The sequence below is a fragment of the Denticeps clupeoides genome, chromosome 8 (genome assembly GCF_900700375.1).
Source record: "Denticeps clupeoides chromosome 8, fDenClu1.1, whole genome shotgun sequence".
In the NCBI taxonomy this organism is placed as follows: domain Eukaryota; kingdom Metazoa; phylum Chordata; class Actinopteri; order Clupeiformes; family Denticipitidae; genus Denticeps; species Denticeps clupeoides.
Window position 1 is genome coordinate 9,300,743 of NC_041714.1, and position 10,646 is coordinate 9,311,388.

Consider the following 10,646-nt stretch of genomic DNA (forward strand, 5'->3'; position numbering starts at 1 on the left):
ATTCAGTAGTTCAGCAGCAGCATTATCACCTTGCCTCCAACCACACTACTGTTTGAGAGATTAGGGTCATAGAAATTCTCACTGTATATATGATTTATAAATTATTTGAAGTATAATATAAAGTATATGATTTGTCCAGACAATGTTTGGGTTGCATAAGCTACATGAAATGGCTGTTAATGATGGAATATCTGCATAACTGAAAATAAATCCTAACATCATTATATCAGAATCACAAACTATTGTAAAGTTGGTATAGTAATTTAAGCAATATTAAGAATTTTTTGGGTTCCGGGGAAATACTGGTGAGATATAGAAATAACATATGATACAATTAAAGTTTAAGAGATTAACCCATTACTAATGGTTATGGGAATCTAACAATGACCTGTTTTTTAGTAATTCTATTTTTATAAGAGAGTGACTGTTGTTATTGTTTAATTTACTCAACAGCAGAAAATAATCCTTGGAGAATCCTTGTCTTTCCTTGGCGAGAGAAAAAAACAAAGCCTGTGCTCTGTATCCATGAAAAAACACCTGCTGTTGCATGAACCCTTGGTGAGAACCTGTTCGGCAAAGCGTGGTTGTCTTTAAGGCATCCGTGACAAGGTGAGAGTAATGAAGGCGGCACAGCTTGGTGTCTCCAGGCGTGTCCTGCTTGTGAGCTTCTCACCTCCACTTATGCGCCGATGTTGTCGGGAGTTATTGAAGCAGCTGAGTAGACAGCAGCACTCTATTGTCTTGTAGTTCCTATCCACTGTAGATGCTATCGCTCTAGTTAATGGCTGGCATCATTTGTTATCAGTGTTACTGATGAACCTGAATTGTCTGCAGTCCGGTGAGAATATAATGCAAGCATAATCATGATCACCATCTGCACCATGACCATGACGCACATAAAACAGGTTCTCATGTGGGGTAACAGATAACAAAAGTGAGTTACGTTCATATTGTCTTCTCTGACAGCAGCCCAAATGTCAGACTCCTATCCCCCTCAAATGTACACAGTTATGCATTAAATCTATCCAATTAATGATTTATAATTTTCAACCAAAGGCACGGCCCATCTTTGTTAGGGTGACGAAAAACCATTACAGTCAATGTCAAGATGCATTGGATGGATAGTTAAATAGATAGGATTTTAATTCTCAGTCAACTCTTACTCACTTTCAATCACCACTTATTCCTCAACAGTGTTACTGATGCAGGAACACAGGGTGCAGATCTGTAGTATACAGATGAAGGTCATCTGTTTTGTGACATATATTGAAATGCAAATGAACTACATTTCCATGTAGTTGCTTCATAAATAAAATGACATTTTCTGAATAATCTAGAGGAGCCATCGATGGCCCTGTTTCCTGGTAGTGACAGTAGACCTCCATGAGCAGGAAAGCATTTGTCTAAGTCAAAGTCTGAAAATAACCGGATTCAAAGAGGTTCAGGAAGCTTCTTTAATACAGAATTCATCAGTTGTGGTCCCGTGTATTCGTTCATCCCAGCATTGACCTTAAGAACATCATTAATTTGCATAGATACATTCCCCCAATTATTCTGACCAATTGATTTGTCCCAGATCAATAGTCTATCCCTCGTCGGGCTGGTCACCAATGTTCTTAAGGCGTAACCGATGTATGAAATCTTACCTAAAAGAAGGAATATGTGTGTTTGTGCTGAAGTTGCATGTGTGTGTCTCTGTGTGTGTTATCATTCTGCTTGTAAGGCTTAATTAAAATGTGCTTGACAGATTTATGTTTTACTCCCAGTAACCAGTGTAAGGCCAAATGATAACAGAGTGGAAACTTTCCTGAGTGTGTGCGCTCAGTGAATGTTATTGAACATCCGTAAACAGAAGGTTACTGGTTCAAATCCACGAACTGCCAAGGTGCCACTGAGGTGCCACTGAGCAAAACACCGTCCCCACACACTGCTCCCCAGGCAACTCCCAGGCCTCCGTTGGCCTTCGACCTCTACCTTGTTCCTGCGAGTTGGGTGAGCTCATTGCATGTTCACATGGAGTTCACCTTATAACTGTGTGAGAGGTCAGACTTTGCACAGGCCACAGCCCAGAGGTTATACAGTGTAAACAGTACGTCTCTTGACATCAGCAACACTCTCCATCACCCTGTGTAAAAGTAAGTGTGTGCGTGGTATTAATCAACTTGTGCCACAGTGTTTTGAATTATAGAACCGTGGAGGTGGCTGGTGTTTGGGCTACCATGTAAAGACTGTGCCACTTCAGGTTTGTTCTTCCATCTGTCTGAACACCTCTGTATCCTGAAAATACAGTGTGAGAATCATCATGGCGTTTGGGTAAATACAGGAGCAGCTGGTGCGTGTTTACGGGTGAATATTACAAACATCGATTCAATTCTGGGTCTGCTATAGGATGTTTGAGAGTGAGCACCATTTATCAGGGGAATGGATTGATGGCTTTGTGGAGTGACTTAATATTATAAGAGATGGAAAAGCTGTGTGTGTGTCTGTGTTTATTTGGTCTTTTTGAAGGTTGGAATTGATACTTTTGGCAACAAGTGAGGTGACTGGCTGCATTTCATGTGCATCATACCCAGAGGCATGAGATTAAACTCAGACTAGATTTTTGAGGCAAACACCACCCATCCATTACCCCTCATTAAGGACCAGCCGAAGAGTAATGACTATGATTAGCAGTCAGAAGGCTGCTGGGAATTGGCCATACTCAAAACAATGTGAAGTATTGACTTACAACAGAGCACTCTCACCTGAAAAAGGGAACAATATCATACAAAAAAATATATATAATTTTCCTATGGGGAAAGTGCAGTGTTGGGTCCTTTATTCAAAATAAAGAAAATCCACAGAATGTCATTATTTAACAAATGCCTAATAATCTATAATGCATACCTTTCAGGAAATAAAACTTGGCATTCCACTTTTAACAATCTTTGTATCTTGTATAAAGAGATTGTGTTTATTATGCATCTATAATAGAAATTACACCATTGTTTTTTTTTTAATGGTGTTTGGAGGTGCCACTCACTCACAAGACACTCAGCTGTGTGCTTTGCCGTGTTACAAGGCTCAGTCAGAGTATACTTCAATCTGCTTTTATTCATCATCATGGAACTGAGTGCTGAGTGCAGAACCACTGTTGTGATTATGACCAGGGATGAGGGGCAGTGGCAAACATCATTTATTAAGCATTGTTTCCTTTGAGAATGCAGTCAATGACTCTTCTACGTCTACCCTAGGTTGTACATAAATTATTTATGGGTACAAGGATTCTGCTGTCAGTCATTCTAGATACCATTAATACTAATGTTGGTATTTCTCTCTCTCTCTCTCTCTCTCTGTGTGTGTGCGTGTGTGTGTGTGGGATTTTCTTTGAATTTTGACATCTTGATCACATCCTAACATAACATTTCTACAGTAATTTGAGCAATGTCAAGAGCAATGTCTTGTGGTAATAATACTGGCACAATGTGAGTATATTATGATAAGTATCATGGTACAAATACCATGCATGCACCTAACAGAGCCTTCAAATATTCATGAAGACAAGATTTGTGTGTTTATGGCAATTGGAAAAGAAAAAAGAATATTCCAACTGCCCACATGACACAGTGTGGGAGATCTTGCCTGTCATCTCTTTCATTCAGACCAGAAAGCAACATTTTCAGATACAATAAAACCCTGATTGGAATTTACATCAGGGACCAGGGACCTTGCTGCTCGTGCCAAGGGGGAGAACCATCTTATCTCTGAACAAGATTTCCATTTTACATCTCACACCTTTATTATTAGCTGCCGCTGTAAGGCAGGAGCCATTGAAATGAAATCAAACATGAATATGACCCTTATTTCAATTCACATGGAATGCAGTGTTCTTTCAAAGGAAACACTAGTATATTCTGATCTGCAGATGAGGAAGAGCTTTAACACATGCCTCACACTCGATACATGATGGATATAATGATGATTATTAATAATATTGGAATGTAGATGTGTTGTTGGTGCTGGTTCTTTATTCCTAGGTCTATCTGCCAGTTACCTACCAATACAATACAGTAGTAAAAGGTACTACACTATTTTAATGTGTGATGTAACATTATAGTATAGTTTTCTCAGAATTCAGTTTTATTGTTTGTTCACACAGAGCTGATAAGAGCAGCTTCTCTTTTTTTCTGTTGCGCTCTAAGCATGTGGGTGTGATAAATAATAGATTAGAAAATGCTAGAGACTTATTAGGGTGCTTCATTGTTAATGCCATGGCTGATAAATATTGGATGGCTCTGAGAAAAGTTTCTCAATTGAGACCCAAAATAAACCTCTGATGCAGCATTGATTTATTTATAGCATTGTGGATTTTGCGTTTACGGTTTATCATGTAAAATGTGCTTAAGATATAAGAACTTTATCATAGATCATATATATCATCAGTTTAAGCAACTCTTTAAAGGATCTGGGTTATGTTCTTATTAAACTAATATACTGAGAATTACATGGACGTTAGACACTGATCATTCGACAATCATTTTACACCCAGGTGGCACCCATTCACATGAGTGATCACACCCCCCCACCCCATGTTTTGACACACACCGCTTTGAGTTTTCTGCCCAACGGGCCACATGTATTTTTTTGTTTTCATTATTAAACACATTCTCTAGCTTCTCTGTGTCAAGCGCCTGTGCCTCCCTCACCTGCTGGTGTTACATGAGAGTTGGGTACTGATACAGGGTGGTAGTAGCCTAGTGCGTAACACACTCGCCTATGAACCAGAAGACCCAGGTTCAAATCCCACTTACTACCATTGTGTCCCTGAGCAAGGCACTTAACTAAGCAAGGCACTTACAGGGTGACTGACCCTGTAACTACTGATTGTAAGTCGCTCTGGATAAGGGCGTCTGAGAAAGGCTGTAAATGTAAATTATGACCAATGTATGAATGTATGACCAAACTTGTGCTTTGATTATGAGATTATGATTGTGTGTACCCATTTCTTACAACAAACTAGTCTTTAGGACTTTCAGAATTAGCATCTTGATATTTATCTCAAACTGGATACATGGATAAGTACAAACATTTTAAATAAATACCCTTTCACTTGAAAAAAAAAAAAAAAAGCACTGAGCAAAAGCACCGTTCCCACACACTACTCCCCGGCGCCTGTCTTGGCTGCCCACTGCTCACCAAGGGTGATGGGTTAAATGCAGAGGACACGATTTGTTGTGTCACCATGTGCTGTGCTGCAGTGTATCACAATGACAATCACTTCGCTTTCATTTTCCATGCAAACATGAATTTGGTTTCTTGAGTGGAACAAAGAATAAGGCCATGGTTATTCAGCAATCGTTTCACCTTAACTAAGCCATTAACTACCATAACTGTTGTTGATATGTTATTTACTGTTTTGCTTCTTTCATTATACACTAGCAGTCAAAAGTTTGAACACCCCTACACTGTGGCGGTGATGGAGACTAAGATGGAGCCATTTTGAGGAATTCAACGCAAGAAACATATTTTTTTTTTTGTAGCATGAGAAAGTGATGTATGTTCATTTTTACCTTCATGACTTTTGTTCAGAATTCATGGGATTCTCATTAACATGAGGTTAAGATTTACTTAAAATAAAGCATGCCATACAGGACAAGGTACATACAATTACCTGAATTACATTCAATGAACTTATATGGACTTGTATTTGTACACTGGACTTCAGGCCATGTACTCTTTCAACCAGGCCATTCCGGTAGAGAACAACTTTTTTATGCCTTTTGCAGTAGCTTGGGCTTTGTGCTACTACGTAAGAGCTCTCTAAAGCAGACCATCTCTCATACCATCTCCATGGTCTGAAACACTTCATATTCCTCAATCCAGTGTGACTCATTCAGGAGATGCCCCTTCTGCCTGGTAGTTTCTTTGATGTTGGCTTAACCTAGTTTTGCCACATTGCACTACATTAAACACCTCTTCATTTAAAAAAAATAAATTCCTTCTTTCTGCTTTTAGGTCTGGCTACTAGACCATTGGACCATTAAAGTTCAGTAATCCTATGTAAAAAAAAAAAGGCAATTTCCCTTATAATGGCCATAATAACATTTTTCTATAACAGCCTCACAGATTGAGATTTGCAACAGTTCTTACATGGAGGACTGACTGTTTTCAGATTTTTATTCACGGTAAATGGTGCCACATTGTTCAGAGCACTGAAGGATTTTACATAGCATTACACATCCAAAAGCATCCTTTAAGCATACAAACATAAGGAAGATAAATTGAACTGACTAATGGTGTTTTACTGAAAAACAATATGTAAGCTTTTATATTTGGGTGCTTACCAAATGGTCCTCCTTTTCAAACAGGGATTCATAGAATAACCAGGCCTTTCTTCCTTTAAATGATTTAGTGCAATCAATCTATAAAAACAAAACCAAAAAAAAAAACTAAATTGAAACATCATAATGTCTGATGCAGGCCACTCTCAGACAAATGCCATATTCTGGTGAGTTTGAATTTAGAACTGGTACTATTCCTTCATCTTGTAAACACACTGTAAACCAATCGATTACATCACTTTTAAATTCCTTTTTTTGTAGGTACTATGTAATATGCTATGCTGACTTTAACCTCTCCATAACCTCTGAATCCAGATCTGGGTTGCAGCTTTTGGAGCCCATCCAGAGATATTGGGCACATACATTCATCCAGGGCAGGGTGTCAGCCCACTATTGCGCTAAATAATGCAAAATAGCATCAACAATGTGAAAAGATAAATTGTCTACATAATCATAAAGACTTGAATATGTCTCTCTTTAATTGTGCAAATCTTGTCTGAAAATGAAATTGGAATCCATCCATAATTTTGAACATTTAAATACAGTGCATTTAAAAGTTTAATGTCTGGAACTTTTTGAAATCCTGTTGGATATGATTTATGCTTCAGTTCGGTTGATTGTTTCATGTTCTATTCATGTTTCATGCCCCAAAAAATCGATGAACAATTATTACTGACACATCTGTTCAATTTATGGTTGTCATTTTAATCTGAGACTTTCTGGCAATTATAAGTGATTATTGACCCCCTGCAGCTTGCAATAAATGGGTCAGCTCTACATAATCAATTGACATCTCTCTCTTTCTGCACATCATTGGTAAATCTTAATGTGAACTTCAGGCATAGTTTAAAGCCTTCATAGTGCAATTTTTCAAACTACGATTAAATTGTCACATTAGAACCACTTTCGATATTGATCATGATCAGTTTAATACTGAGGCCGGAGAGCATTAGTTCTCATTTCAGCAGTGTGCAAAGTTCTGGTTCAGATATAGTAGAGGTAAAAAAAAAATAGCTGCTTTTAAAATCTGATCCTAATGAACTGAAACATTGTTGTCCCCCAGAGAACATTGAGAAGTTAACATCAGCCTATAAAGCACTCCCAGAAACATCCAATGAACAATTAAATACAGACAATTTCTGTGAAAAGTGGAGGAAAAAATTTGAAACAGAGGTCTCTATTGCAAAATGCTTAACCCTGTGCCTTACCCATTTTTCCTTTCTTCTGACAGCGTTTTACCTCAAGGACAGCTTAACACAAAGTGGTGGCTTTGTTTGGTACCTATTTCAATAAAGCTATATATCAAAGCATGCTACATTCTTTTTACTTTGTTTATTAGAATTAGAGCATAAGCAATAACAATATTCTCAAAAGGTTACAACCTCACAGCCCTTATTACACCTCGCACTGCACCTCGTATACTCCGAGGCTCCAGTACTGCTCGCCTGGTCCCTCCATCTCTGAAGGTAAAAGGAAAACATTCATCTAGACTCTTCTCCATCTTGGCCCCTCGTTGATGGAATGAACTTCCCCTCGAGGTCAGAACAGCTCAGTCACTGAGCACCTTCAAACGGCAGCTCAAGACCTTCCTCTTTAAAGAGTATTTAGATTAAATTGTGATTTTCTTGTTGTCGAACTTGTGTACAGAATCTACAACAGAGTGAATAAAATAGATGTATTCATAGTTGGGGTCCTAGTGAACCGGAACTGATCTCTTCAACGATGGTAACTTAAGCACGTTGTAAGTCACTCTGGATAAGGGCGTCTGCCAAATGCCGTAAATGTAAATGTAAATGTTACAAAAGAAAATGCAACATTTTTACATCGGATTTTCTCTGCGCAATTGTGTACTGCAACCTGTCCTTCTGCAGAAAAATAGATGCTTGATGGATGCTTACATAACCAATCATGTATGCACATAACACATGGTCATTACAAGTCATACAATCATTAAACAACGTCCTTAAAGCACATGTCAGTCCTGAGATTGTCCAGTATTTTTGGAATAAATGTAAAAACATATTTTCCAGCATCTTGACATATATATGGAATGGATAACTTAGTAGCAAGTGCTACAGCTGCACATATACTCAAATTTGGATCGATACAGAGAAGATTAGCATGGCCCTTGTGAAATGATGTGAAGTGCTCCATATTTTTTGGGGCAGTGGTGGCCTAGCGGTTAAGTGTCATTCTGTCTGACCTGTGTCAAATGTATAAAGCTGCCCTGTTCATTTCTGTTCTCCATAGGGTGATTCCTGTAACAACTCCTTTTTTTTCTAAACAGGAAGGTTTTTGGTTTGCGTTTAGCTGAACATGTAGAGGAAGTTCATTCCAAAGCACAAAATACCAAACATAATAGCAACAGTCACATACAAATGACCTGGTAAGGGCTAGACGTGATAGGACTTCACAATTTAGGCTATCAGGAAGACAATAATTACAGCATGAAACTCTGGACCAAAACGCAGAACCGGAGTCCCCCAGAGTCCGATCCTGACAAGAATATATGCATTTCATTTGTGTTCTCTACCTGGAAAATCAGTACTTGGTTTACTGTTTAAAATGTCTACTGTAGGTAACATGGCTCAAACATTCATAGAATCAACTATTCCCCTGCGAGATCCATATTAGCATGCAGATATTTTGAATGAAAAGTCAACTCTGATTTGATTTTAGATGGTGCGCTTCTGCTGAAGCGATGTGTCAGGTTGAAGGAAATGACAGTATTTACGGGGTGTCAGAGCTCATCTTGATTCTCTAGGCCTAATTCAATTCAACATTCACGTCTGAATTCATTACAATATTTTCCAGCAGTAAGGGCTTGTTATGAAGAGTCAGCAGGCAGTATTTTTGTGCAGTGCAGGCTTCAACAATACACAAATTTCAATATATCCTCCATCATGCATTTCTCCCACAACCTATATTGCAGATATTGTATTTTAACATTTTATAATGAACACACACACATTGGGCAAGTCAGTCATGTGCAGTGAAAAGATTTATCTGCACTTGTCCTGACTTCTGTGGGGGTTGAGAGATTATCTCACATTCTCATTACAAAATCTGACACATAATGCCCCCTACACCCAGACAATGACTAAGATGTATGTGTTGAGAGTATAAGGAGGACATAAGGAGAAGAGGGAGGCAGCCACAACAAGTAGGAATACTTGTCTTCTTTTGTTGACATTTAAAGGACCATCAATTTCTGAAATCTAAGGCAAACACAGTTTGGTCACGATTTTTATCATTTTAAAGTAATGTTTACCAGTTTGTATTTTATTATACTGTCAGGATCTGGCCAGGAAGGGGCTGCTCCAGATCCGGGGTTCGTACCGGAGTTTTCTGTTTGACTTGTGTTATTATGTTTCCTGATTGTTTTCACCCATGTCTGCCAGAATAAAGCTGCCCTTTCCAGTTCTGTTCGCAGTCGGGATGTTGTTTGGTAATGTTTGTGTCATGTGCTCCATGTAATAAACCCCGTCTTGTCACGTCGTACGAATGTGCCCTCCTTCCTCACCATGTCCAGCCATTGTGACATATACATTACACACGTTGATTATGTTTTATTTATAGCTGACCAAACTACCAGCCAAGTTCAAGAGTAAAGACTCTGCCACGGTTTCAGGGTGCTCTGGTTCTGCGTTCCAAGCTGGAGTCCAGTGTTCCTAATTTCCTGATTGTGTGCACCTATTATGTTTAGTATAAATGCATCTTTTCAGTGTCCTGTCCCTGCCTGGTCATTGTACATTTTAAGGTGTTGTAATGTCATGGGGGTGAAAAATAGGGGAGGCATGCACACTCGACAACACTGTGACCTGGAAAACAAAATAATACAAAATAAAACTGAAAACAGCAGCATACAGGTCTTCATGAAAACAAAGACACAACCAATGCGCGACTAAGACTTAGGCCTTAGTTGGATTGGATTTTCCCCCTTTCAGCCTCAGATTAAAAGTTTTTGTAATTTCAGCCAGTCTATAAAACACCAGTCCTGAATCATTCGTAACATTCGGACATCATGTGACAGTGACTTCATGTGACATCATGTAGACCACAGCACTGAATCCTGATCTTTTTCCTGAGAAACGAAGAGAATGTGACAGTTTACAAACAGCTGTTTTAGAAGTTGTGCATTCCTGTAATTTCCTATAATTCTACACTAGTCTGAAGGGGCAGTGGTGGCCTAGCGGTTAAGGAAACGGCCCCGTAATCAGAAGGTTGCCGGTTCAAATCCCGATCTGTCAAGGTGCCACTGAGGTGCCACTGAGCAAAGCACCGTCCCCACACACTGCTCCCTGGGCACCTGTCATGGCTGCCCAC

General features: G+C 39.0%; 1 pseudogene; it reads left to right on the plus strand.

The window, feature by feature from the left end:
• Nucleotides 1–8,389: 8,389 nt before the first annotated feature.
• LOC114796268 (uncharacterized) lies at nt 8,390–8,480 on the plus strand (annotated as a pseudogene).
• Nucleotides 8,481–10,646: the final 2,166 nt, after the last annotated feature.